This window comes from Tursiops truncatus, chromosome 20 (genome assembly GCF_011762595.2).
Source record: "Tursiops truncatus isolate mTurTru1 chromosome 20, mTurTru1.mat.Y, whole genome shotgun sequence".
Classification (NCBI taxonomy): Eukaryota; Metazoa; Chordata; class Mammalia; order Artiodactyla; family Delphinidae; genus Tursiops; species Tursiops truncatus.
The window spans coordinates 50,733,506-50,746,477 of record NC_047053.1 but is presented as its reverse complement, the minus strand read 5'-3'; the positions used below and the strand labels follow the sequence as shown (position 1 = coordinate 50,746,477).

Genomic DNA, 12,972 nt, shown 5'->3' with positions numbered 1-12,972 from the left:
GTGCTGCAATGAACATTGTGGTACATGACTCTGTTTGAATTACGGTTTTCTCTGGGTATATGCACAGTAGTGGGGTTGATGGGTCATATGGTAGTTCTATTTTTAGTTTTTTAAGGAACCTCCATTCTGTTCTCCATAGTGGCTGTATCAATTTACGTTCCTACCAACAGTGCAGAAGGGTTCCCTTTTCACCACACCCCTTCCAGCAAAAAAAAATGCTTCTTAAGCCACATTTCTATAATCTAATTCCCCCACAAAGGCAAGCTGTTCAAAGTGAACGACTCCTACCATAACATACTCTACCGATGCTCTCATACACCCCTGTTCTTAGATTAATACAAAGAACTGATGAATCGGCAAAAGTCTTCTTTACGTGTTATACGGCTCGGGTAAGTGTTTCAATGTTTTAGGTATACAGCAAACTCTAAAAAAAAATGAGATTCAGCACTTTCAGCCTGTGAAGAAGCCACAGCGAGGAAGACAGAGAAGAATGTTCTAACAGAAGAACGGAACCAAATGTTCATTTTTTGGGTTTTCTACACATGGAGCTGCTTTCGTCTAGAAACACTTATTAAACAAAACCACGTGGATAAAATCACTCGCCACGAAGTGAGGCAGTTCTTTCGTTAAATAACAGGCAGGAAAACATTATTTGAAAGTAACAGCTGCCAAAACAAAAGCAATCACTGAGGAACGCTTGAAAGTTACCCATCAGAACGAAAACACACAGGGCAGCCATCTGCAGTGATACAACAGCGCGATTCATCATTTAGGAAAGCTTAGTTATCAATTATTTATGTCTAGCACTTACTAGCCCTATTTTCCACGTGCATAATTTATAGAGAGGGGAGGTGCCTCGTTGCCATAAGCAGAGGCAGCCATCTCAAAGAATCTGTCATTTACTGTTGAACCTTAGTAAAATATATTTTTTATACATTAGACATTATACATTTATTACACATTAGGTGACATTAGAAAAGGGAAAGATGTTTACGTTGATGGATGGATGGCTTGCCCAAATCATGAATAAAGAACCGGGAGAAGCAGGTTTGGTGTCTGTGGTACAGGTTGAGTTCAATGTGGGACATGTTGAGTTTCCAGTACCTGGGAGCAGTCAGGTGAGGGATGTGGGGACAATGAAATCCACGGAGATTTGATCCTAGCAAGAGAAGAGCACTAATGGCTTCAGGGTTAAAGTGTTAAAGATGACAGTGTTCTAGTGGAAATGCCATTTTCGGGGGGAGCTGTGACATTAAAAGAAATTATCCAGAAAGCAGTGCAGAGCTAACTGTAGCCTTGCCTGGCATTAGAAATCAAGAGCACACATATACCAAGACCTAAAATTAAGGTCAATAATCCACACATGAAAAGGGGATTTTTCATTTCAGGAGAAGCGTCAATGCCAAGTTCCTGGGAAAAGCTGATCTTCCTTGGTGCACTTATCATCAGGTAAAAGGAAAATTAAACTTAAGACAACCGAAATTTTGTTTTTTCCTCTCTTTGAAATGCACCTCGCTAATAACCCCAGTTAGACTAGAGAGAGAGCAAACTTGCTATCTGCAGCCTAGCTAAAGCATTCTGCCTGTTTGCCCAGGCTGCCCAGAGGTGTGGATCAGGGCACAGTGACCGAGAGCGGCCGCATCAGCAGATGGGAACACCAAACACACTAATAATCCTTGAAAAAAAATGCCTTCTGGACAATTTGCACACATTTTTGCTTCTTAGTGTGAACTGCGCTCTAAAATCAGAAACGGTAGGGGAAAAAGAACTGCACTAAAACACTTCTTTGCCTATTTGCTAATGGGAAAAAACACACATGACTAGAAGATAACCTGCAAGCTTTCCATTATTAGCTGGCTATAATTTCTTAAACAAATTATATTTAAAACAAAAGGTATGAGTGGGAGGGGAAAGGGGGAATTAGTGTTTAATGGGTAGAGAGTTTGTTTTGCAAGAAGAAAAAGTTCTAGAGATTTTAACACTAATGAACTGGACACTTGAAAATGGTTAAGATGGTAAGTTTACTGTTATGTATTTTTAACCACAATAAAAATAAATATCAAGAAAAAAAAAAACAACCATAACGTATGGCCCAGAATGACCAGTGCTAATACAATATTTTTTCAGTATTTTAAAAAAAGTATTAAAGAAAATAAGGCATCTAGACAAACAAAAATCAAATTACTTACAAGGGAAGAAAATTACACTAGTACTGTTCTTCCAGATCAGCACTGAACAAAGATATGCTAACACAGGACTTCCCTGGAGGTCAAATAGTTAAGACTCCACGCTTCCACTGTAGGGGGAGTGGGTTCAATCCCTGGTCCCGGAACTAAGATCCCATATGCCGCGTGGCGTGGCCAAAAATATATATATGTATACCATGAGCCATAAATGCAAGCCACATATGTAATTTTAAATTATCTAATAGCCACATTTTTAAAAAGTAAAAATAAGCAAAATTAATTTGAATATATTGTATTTATCCCAATGTTGGTTATTCCAATATCACAATAGATCCAAAATATTATTTCAATAGGTAATCAATATAAAAACTTTTAAGGAGTTATTCACATTCTTTTTTCAACTATCCACGAAGAAAAATACAACTATTTGTTACTCAGCAAGAGAACAAAGAGAAATATCTTAGAATTCACTAACTTAAATAATTTACCCAGTGAATTAAGATATTAGGGCATATTCCTAACATCACAATGAAATTCAGTGTTGCTCAGTGAATTCCAGAATTTATGTCTGTCCCAGTGAGATATTCGGACATTTGCCACCAAACCACTATGTATTACCACATCACGCAATAAAGGGTAGTTAAACCTCCTTCCCGTCTTTCTACAACTCTGTATTTAAAGGGTTCCCTAAATGTTAACAAACAGAAACTCTAATTTTATTCTAATTTAAAATAACTTTTCTTTCCAAATCTATGATATTACTGAAATATGTTGGTCTACAGAAAAAGGGTTAGGGGAAAAAACCCAACTGTTTAGGCCTCTAGGTAATAGCAATTTATTTATTGTCATGGCATGATTCCAAATCAAAGATTTTAAGGTTTTTGAAACTTTATATTTTATAAAACTAACAAAATTCAAAGACGCTGCTGAGGAAGCAATAAAATTGTGATAATTTGTATAGAGTAAAAGATGAAGCAAAATATATTTTGGATTTTAGTCACTATCTCATGCTAATTGGGAGTTTTTTTTGTTTGTTTGTTTGTGTTTTTTTATGCGGTACGCGGGCCTCTCACTGCTGTGGCCTCTCCCGTTGCGGAGCGCAGGCACCGGACGCGCAGGCTCAGTGGCCATGGCTCACGGGCCCAGCTGCTCAGCGGCATGTGGGATCCTCCCGGACCGGGGCACGAACCCGTATCCCCTGCATCGGCAGGCGGACTCTCAACCACTGCGCCACCAGGGAAGCCCCTAATTGGGAGTTTTTATTGCAAGATCTCTAATCAATCTTCCCTTCTTTTGGTATTTTTTTAAAAATTGAGGTCACAGTAAAATAAATTAGATATCCTGCCTATAAGTGAAAAATACTAATCTTCACCTATTTACTTTTGGACCAATGGAGTTATATCCTTGATTATTGGAGAAAATGGAATTGTACTTAAAAATAACTTCATACAAAATTAAAATATGGGGAAAAATTTAAAAAATAAATTTAAAAATTATGGAAAAACTGGCTATGGAAATCCTGTTACGTTTTCATATATCTGAAAAATCTTCATCTACATGGCATCTCAATAACATACTTTAAGCTTAAGGTCACAAAAATAAAAGGAAAGTAACAAAATTGTATTTAAACATCTCTAACTGTTCAAGTCAATTCTAATGCTACAATGCTGCTTTTGTTATTCATGTTTTTCACTTATTTAAAAAAATTATAGGGACTTCCCTGGTGGTGCAATGGTTAAGAATCCACCTGCCAATGCAGGGGACAGGTGTTGGAGCCCTAGTCCGGGAAGATCCCACCTGCCGCGGGGCTTGGAGCAACTAAGCCCGTGCGCCACAACTACTGAGCCTGTGCTCTAGAGCCCTCGAGCCACAGCTACTGAGCCCACGTGCCACAACGACCGAAGCCTACGTGCCTAGAGCCCGTGCTCCACAACAAGAGAAGCCACTGCAATGAGAAGTTCACGCACCGCAACGAAGAGTAGCTCCTGCTCGCCACAACTAGAGAAAGCCCGTGCCCAGCAGCCACGACCCAACACAGCCAAAAATAAATTAAATAAACAAAATTGAAAAGTTATATAAGTAATACCTGTCTTTGGCAAAAAAAAAAAACAACAAAGAAGTACGTAATTTAAAAAGTAATAATCCAACACTATGAAAGGTAACTCCATTATTAACAATCCGTTTGCAGCCTTCCAGATTTTCCTATACATATATAAACACATTCAGGTTTTCTGTTTTGCTTTATTTTGATATTTAACCTAATTGGGATATTACTGATATTGATCTGCATGTTGCTTTTTTCCCTAATGTACTGTAGGCATCGTTCCAGGTCTGTACTTATGGATTGACCTCATTGCCTCATTGTTCTTTTTTTTTTTTGACCCGTTCGCTCCGAGCAGCTTGCGGGATCTTAGTTCCCCAACCAGGGGCTGAACCCGGGCCTCGGCAGTGAAAGCACCAGAGTCCTAACCACTGGACCGCCAGGGAATTCCCGACCTCATTGTTCTTAATGACTACATAATAACCACCTCTTATTGAGGGCTTACTCTATACCAGTGCTGTACTAACAAGTATTATATAGGTTATCCCTCAAAATCCTATAAGGTGGGTGTTACTAATTTTTTTTCTTTTAATTTTACCAAAGAGGAATTGAATGCACAGACAGTTTAAGTACTTTGTCCAAGGTCACACAGCTAGTAAGAGGCAGTGTCAGGCCCCAAATCCAGCTATTTTTATTCCAGAGCCTGTGTGTACTCTTAACCATTACACTGTAATCCCAATGAGTGCCCACATTGAATTAACTGTTTCCCTACTGATAAACACTCCCTATTCTTTCTAGTTTATGTTGCTTGCCTGCTTTTTTTTTTTTCTTTCTATTTGATTGTTTTTACATCTGGAATTTGTCCTCACGGACTGTATGGGATAAGAATTTTTTTTTTCCAAATAGGAAATTTTACTAACACCATTTACTGACTATTCCATTTCCCCCACTAATTTGAAATGCTATTTTTATCATGCTATATATACCTAGATCTGAATTCTATTCTATTCTGAACTAGTACAACATAGTTTTAACAACTGTAGCTTTACAGTATTTACAGCAAGGCACATATCAATGGACCCAAACCTTTCCCACATTCTCAAGTCCCCAAACCTGACCCCTCTACCCGTCTTCCTTTTCTTTTGTGGCACTCCCTCAAAACCCTTCTCCAGGGACTTCCCTGGTCGTCCAGTGGTTAAGACTCCGTGCTTCCACTGCAGGGGGCACGGGTTCGATCCCTGGTTGGAGACTGATTTTGCATGCCGCGCACAGCGCAGCCCCCCAAAAAACCCCCAAACCCTTCTCCATTACGAAAGTTTCATCACCTTACAACCTCCCCATACTTCTATTCATACTTCCTTCCCGTCTCAAGAAGATATTCCTCTTTTCCCCATTCCAAGGTTAACTTCTTCACCTGGGTTCTCATTCCCAACTGCCTCTATGTCCTCCAGACCTCATCAAAAACCATCGTTCTTTCTCAAGATTTCTATTCCCCTCTCTCCGCTGGCCACTTGCCTCATTCTACAAATGTCTTCCCTCCCTGACTAAAAAAACAAATACAAAAACAAGTTCCATCTGCCGTGCCTTAAGACCCACCCGCTCACCCATCCATCATCCACCAGTTCATCCTCTGTCTGCTCCCACCCCACATCCAACAACTCCTCAAATCTTTTTTTTTTTTTCCCCTCAAATCTTTACAACAGTTTCCACCACTGCACTGAAACTCTTCTCTGGAATACCAAAGAGGCCAACTGTCTTTTCCCACAATTCATTCACCTTACGAACGCTCAGAAGAGTTCAACACGAATTTCTGAGTCTTCTTCTTCTTGCCCCACTTTTCCACCCAGCCCCAAACATGGATATGTCTCTAGGAGCTCCATCCTCTGCTTTTTTTTCATTCTTCCTCTCTCTCTCTTCCTCACAGAATCAAAGCAAAGGCTTTGACTTAAGACAGAGCTGGATTTGGTCCTGATGCCACCGTCTACTAGCTGTGTGACCTCGGACAAATCATTTAACTTTTTTGAGCATTAGCTTTATTTATTATTTTGGTTGCAACGGGTCTTAGTTGGCGGCACACGGGATCTTCTCTACGGCATGCGAACTCTTAGTTGCGGCATGCATGCGGGATCTAGTTCCCCAACCAGGGATCGAGCCCAGGCCCCCTGCATGGATTCTTACCCACTGGGCCACCAGAGAAGTCCCGCATTGGCTTCTTTATTTGTAAAATGGAGATAATAATACCCCTTTCCAAGGATTGCTGTTGGGATCTAATAAGATAACATTTATGCAGCTGGCTAGGCGCAGCGGGCAATTAATACACGTTGGCCCTCCTTTGCTGTCCTCAACTCCCAAACCTTTGTCTCTGATCTTTCTTTGGAGTTTCAGTCCAAATCTTTAACCACCTGCCGTATCTTTTACCTGGGTATCCCTTCTTTGCCTCAAACTCAGTGAATAACCTTTTCTTCTGGAAGGAGGTGGAATGAAAGGCATTTTATCTTAAGAGTTGGCACCAGAACTCCTCTTAGGGAAGGCTTAATTTTTTTTTGGAATATACATTCACGAGCTACTTAGAATGGAGAATGGCACGCCAAGAGTATGGGTGCTTTTGTTGCTTGTTAATGGCACTCAAACTACTTTGTAATTTGTTTTATTTATTTATTCACTTATTTATTTACTTGGCTGCACCGGGTCTTAGTTGTGGCATGTGGGATCTTTGTTGTGGCATGCAGGATTTTAGCTGCGGTATTCAGGATCTAGTTCCCTGACCAGGGATTGAACCCGGGCCCCCTGCGTTGGGAGCACAGAGTCTTAGCCACTGGACCACCAGGGAAGTCCCAGTAAGTTGTTTTTTTTCTCAGGGGAAATAATAAAGAGAAGAGTCCAAAAAAGGAGAGGTAAGAGGAAAAGAGACATTAAGACAGAGGAAGGCCAGGACTGGTGAGCTGAAGAGCCAGTAAAACTCCCTAGTTGACATACAATTAGGGAGTTTGTATTTCTCCAATGTAAGCCCAAACTTCATCATCCCCCTACAAATCTTTACTAGAATCCACACTTTGTTGTTTTTTTTTTTTGGCGGTACACAGGCCTCTCACTGTTGCAGCCTCTCCTGTTGCAGAGCACAGGCTCTGGACGCGCAGGCTCCGCGGCCAGGGCTCACGGGCCCAGCCGCTCCGCGGCATGTGGGATCTTCCCGGACCGGGGCACGAACCCGTGTCCCCTGCATCGGCAGGCGGACTCTCAACCACTGCGCCACCAGGGAAGCCCTAGAATCCACACTTCGAATAATTTATGTGAATGGAATTTTTTGGAGAAACTGAATAATGGACCAATGTTACATTTGTTATGAGGCCAAGACAGCAAGCTGGAGCTCCGGGGCCAACATGGTCATAACATGTCACCTGGGAATTCACAGAAATCTCTGAGGGGGCATCAGAAGTCTGTACTCTGATTTGGGAGAATAGGTGGGTTTCTGTCTAATCTACCTAGATTATTTATTTAGTTAGTTAGGCCGCACAGTGCTGCATGCGGGATCTTGGTTCTCTAACCAGGGATCAAACCCACGCCCCCTGCAGTGGAAGCGTGGAGTCTTAACCACTGGACCGCCAGGGAAGTCCCAAATCTACCTAGATTTTGAGGAGCGGTAAAGCCCTGGCCGACATTTGGGAATCAATTCAAAAGCAGTTTCTGCTCCATATTCCCAATTTCTGTCAACGGGGCCTCACTTCTCTGGCTCCCAAGCTAAAAACAGTACAGGCATCAAAGCTACAAAAACCGTGAACATGTGCTTCGTGCAAAGCACCCCGTCAAGACCTCAGCCCTTTCCAAGTTTGATTACAGTGAGTTACCAGGTAACTTTCCTAGCAAGTCTCTATGCTTCCAGTGTTTTCTCCCCACAAGCTATCCCTCTAAGAGATAAATCTTCCTTAAAACACCATTTGCTTCCTCTCAAATTTGGCTCCTACCTGTAATTCTGTATCTATCAATACCATCGGCGACCTTTACCCACTACTAATACTATTCTCCACATTGGACTATTGGAGAGCTCTACCTGCCTTCAAAGTCTACCTTCAAGGCCATTAGCTCTCAAGAGCCCCACCCTTAATGATGAAGCTCTTCTCTTTATTTTATTCAATTGGCATAAACCACTCTGTACTGTTTTTTTTTTTTTTTTTTGCTGTACGCGGGTCTCTCACTGTTGTGGCCTCTCCCGTTGCGGAGCACAGGCTCTGGACGCGCAGGCTCTGCGGTCGTGGCTCACGGGCCCCACTCCGTGGCATGTGGGATCTTCCCAGACCGGGGCACGAACCCATGTCCCCTGCATTGGCAGGCAAACTCTCAACCACTGCGCCACCAGGGAAGCCCTGTACTGTTATTTTTAAAAACAGCTTTATTGAGGTATAATATACACAGAATAAAATTCATCCATCCTACAATCAACTACCACCACAATCCAGTTGAAAACACCACCCCGAAATGCTCCCTCATGACAATTTACAACTAATTCCCACTCCCATCCCCAGCCTTAGGTAAACACTGCTCTGCTTTCTATCTCTACATATCTGCCTTTTCTAGCCATTTCATATAAATGGACTCATACAATAATACACCGTCTTGTATCTGGCTTCTTTCACTTACCACAATGTTTTTGAGGTTAACCCGCATCGTGTAGCATATATCAATAGTTCGTTCCTTTAAATTGCTGAATAGTATTGCAATGTATGAATATACCTCATTTTATTAATCCATTCACCAGTTGATGGACATTTGGATTATTTCCAGCTTTTTGGCTGTTATGAGCAATGCTGTTATGAACATTTGCATACATATCTTTGTATCTATGTCATTTCTTTTGGATAGATTCATAGGGGTGCAATTGCTAGATCATCAGGTAAATTTATGTTTAACTTTTTCTATTTATTTATTTATTTTTGGCTGTGTTGGGTCTTCGTTGCTGCGTGCAGGCTTTCTCTAGTTTCAGCGAGCGGGGGCTACTCTTCGTTGTGGTGCATGAACTTCTCACTGCAGTGGCTTCTTTTGTTGTGGAGCATGGGCTCTAGGCGTGAGGGCTCAGTAGTTGTGGCACACAGGTTCAGTAGTTGCGGCTCGCGGGTTCTAGAGCGCAGGCTCAGTAGTTGTGGTGCACGGGGCTTAGTTGCTCCGCGGCATGTGGGATCTTTCCAGACCAGGGCTTTAACCCATGTCCCCAGCATTGGCAGGTGGATTCTTAACCACTGTGCCACCAGGGAAGTCCCTAACTTTTTAAGACACTCCCAAACTCTTTTCCAAACTGGCTGTTACCATTTTACATCCCCATCTACAATGCACAAGGATTCCAATTTCTCTGCATTCTCACCAACACTTGATATTGTCTTTTTTATTGTTGCTCTCCTAGTGGTTTTGAAGTGCTATCTCATTGTGGTTTTAATTGTGTTTCCCTAATAACTACTAATGCTGAGCATCTTTCCATGTCTTTATTGGCCATTCCTGTATCTTCTTTGGTGAAATGTCTATTCAACTCTTTCATCCATTTGTAAATTGGGTTGTCTTCTTAATACTGAGCTGTAAAAAGTTCTCGATATATTCTGGAAGTAAATCCTTTGTGTGTTTTGCAAATGTTTTCATTCAGAAGGTGGCTTGTCCTTTCATTTCCTTAATGTTGTCTTTTGAAGTAGAAACATTTTTAATTTGGAAGAAATCCAATTTATCAGTTTTTTCTCTTATGGATTTTGCTTTTGGCAATGTATCAAAGAACTCCGCCCAATCTGAAACGAATAAATAGTTTCTCCTATGTCTTCTTTTAGGGGTTTTATAGTTTTAGCTCTTGAAGTTAGGTCCATTTTTAAAACAGCTTTGGGACTTCCCTGGTAGTCTAGTGGGTAAGACTCCACTCTCCCAATGCAGGGGGCCTGGGTTCAATCCCTGGTCAGGGAACTAGATCCCCACGCCACAACTAAAAGATCCTGCACGCCGCAACGAAAATCTCACATGCCGCGACTAAGACCCAGAGCAGCCAAAGAAATAAATAAATATTTTTAAAAGTAACAATAAAAAAGTTTTATTGAGCTATAATTCACATACCATATAATTCACCTATTTAAAGTGTACCATTCAATGGTTTTTTAAGTATATTCACAGAGTTATGCAACTATTCACTACTATCTAATTTCAGAACATTTTCATTATCCCAGAAAGAAACCCATTAGCAGTCACTTCTCATTTCCCCCTCCCCCGGCCACTGGCAGCCACTAATCTCCTTTCTGTCTATGGATTTGCCGCTTCTGGACACATCATATAAATGGAATTATACAATATATGGCCTTCTGCCTCTGGCTTCTTTCACTTAACATCAGTGCTTTTCAAGTTTCATCCAAGCTGTAGCAAATATCAATACTTCATTCCTTTTTGTTGCCAAGTAACACTCCATTGCATGGATTTACCACATTTTATCAGTTGTTCCATTCACCAGGTGATGAACATCCGGGTTGTTTCCACCTTTTAGCTATTACGACCAGTGCTGCTACGAACATTCAAGTACATGTTTTGGTGTGGATTTTTTTTTCATTTTTCTTGGGCATATATATATTATGTGTGTGTGTGTAACATATGACTGTAATTGCTGAGTTATGAAGTAATGAACATTTGAGGCACTGTCAAACTGTTTTCCATAGAGCTTTCTGCAGCGGTGAGGGCTCCAACTCTGACATCGCCTGTGCTCCTTGACCAATGACGATACCATGGAACTGGAGCCAAGATTGAGGCTGATGTAAATCTGAAGGCCTACCCTCTTGCAGATGCCCACCTCACCAAGAAACTACTGGACCTCATTCAGCCATCATGTAACTACAAGCAGCTTCGAAAAGGAGCCAGTGAGGCCACCGAAACCCTCAACAGAGACATCTCTGAGTTCACTGCGATGGCTGCAGATGCCGAGCCCCTGGAGATCATGCTGCACCTCCCACTGCTATGTGAGGACAAGAACGTGCCCTGTGTGTTTGTGCGTTCCAGGCAGGCCCTGGGGCGAGCCGGTGGGGTCTCCAGGCCTGTCATCGCCTGCTCTGTCACCATCAAAGAACGCTCACAACTGAAGCAGCAGATCCAATCCATCTAGCAATCCACTGAAAGGCTCTTAGTCTAAACAGGTGGTCTCTGTCAAACTCCCTGCTGACTCCTACCCCAGGGGTTATGTATCATATTGTCTGTTAGCATCTAGTATTTCCAGCTACCTTCTATGGTTATAAAAGATTGTAGCGCTAAATCTGGAAAAAAAACCAAACTGTTTTCCATAGCAACTGTACCGTTTTACATTCCCACCAGCAGGGGACCAGAATTCCAATTTCTCCACATCCTCACCAACACTTACTATTTGTTCTGTTTTGTTTTGTTCTGATATGCAGGCTGCGGCCTCTCCCGTTGTGGAGCACAGGCTCCGGATGCGCAGGCCCAGAGGCCATGGCTCACGGGCCCAGCCGCTCCACGGCATGTGGGATCCTCCTGGACCGGGGCACGAACCCGTGTCCCCTGCATCGGCAGGCGGACTCCCAACCACTGTGCCACCAGGGAAGCCCTACTATTTGTTTTTTAAGTTATCACTATCCTAATGGATATGAAGTATTATCTAACCGTAGTTTTGAGTTGCATTTCCCTAACAGCCAATGATGTTAAGCATCTTTTCATTGTTGACGTGCTTACTGTCCATTTGTATATCTTTGTTGGACAAATGTCTACTCAAGATCTTTGCTCCTTTTTTAATCGGGTTGTCTTTTTGTTTTTTGAATTGTACAAGTTCTTTATATAATTCTAGATATAAATCCCTTACCATACATAAGATTTGCAAATATTTTCTCCCATTCTGTGGGTAGTATTTTCATTCTGTGATCCATTGTGAGTTAATTTTTGGTCATGTGGAGAAAGGGTCTAAGTTCATTTTCTTGCTTGTCAATACCAGTTGTACTAGCACCATTTGCTGAAAAACCTATCCTTTCCCTGTTGAATTGTCTTGGTACTTCTGTCAAAATCAACTGAGCGTATATATAAGGATTTATTTCTGGCTTGCAATTCTGTTCCATTGATCTACATGCTGTTTCTTTTAAGTTATTTTTTCTTTTTTGATATGGACCATTTTTAAAGTCTTTGTTGAATTTGTTACAATATTGCTTCTCTTTTATGTTTTGGTTTTTTGGCAGCAAGCCAGTGGGATCTTAGCTCCCCGACCAGGAATCGAGCCCACACCCCCTGTGTTGGAAGGTGAAGTCTTAACCACTGGGCCACCAAGGAAGTCCCTGATCTATATGCTTCTTGTTGTACCAATACCACACCATGGCTTGATAGTAATTTTTGGAATTGGGTAGTGAAAATCCTCCAAGTTTGCTCTTCCTTTTCAAAATTGTTTTGGATATTCTAGGTCCTTTGAATGTCCACATACATTTTAGAATTGGCTGGTCAATTTCTTCAAAAAAGTCTGTTGGAGGGCTTCCCTGGTGGCGCAGTGGTTGAGAGTCCGCCTGCCGATGCAGGGGACGCGGGTTCGTGCCCCGGTCTGGGAAGATCCCGCATGCCGCGGAGCGGCTGGGCCTGTGAGCCATGGCTGCTGAGCCTGTGCGTCCGGAGCCTGTGCTCCTTAACAGGAGAGGCCACAACAGTGAGAGGCCCGCATACCGCAAAAAAAAAAAAAAAAAAAGGTCTGTTGGAATTTTACCAGAAAATGTACTCAATTTTCAGATCAATTTGGAGAACACTGGCATCTCA

The 12,972-nt window shown here is 42.0% G+C and overlaps 1 protein-coding gene and 1 pseudogene across 5 annotated transcripts in view; one reads left to right on the top strand and one right to left on the bottom strand.

Moving 5' to 3' along the window:
• RNF157 (ring finger protein 157) overlaps window positions 1–12,972 on the bottom strand; it is a 78,116-nt gene that overhangs the window by 56,816 nt on the left and 8,328 nt on the right. The gene's annotated exons all lie outside the window — the stretch shown is intronic.
• LOC101325688 (NHP2-like protein 1 pseudogene) lies at window positions 8,007–11,362 on the top strand (annotated as a pseudogene).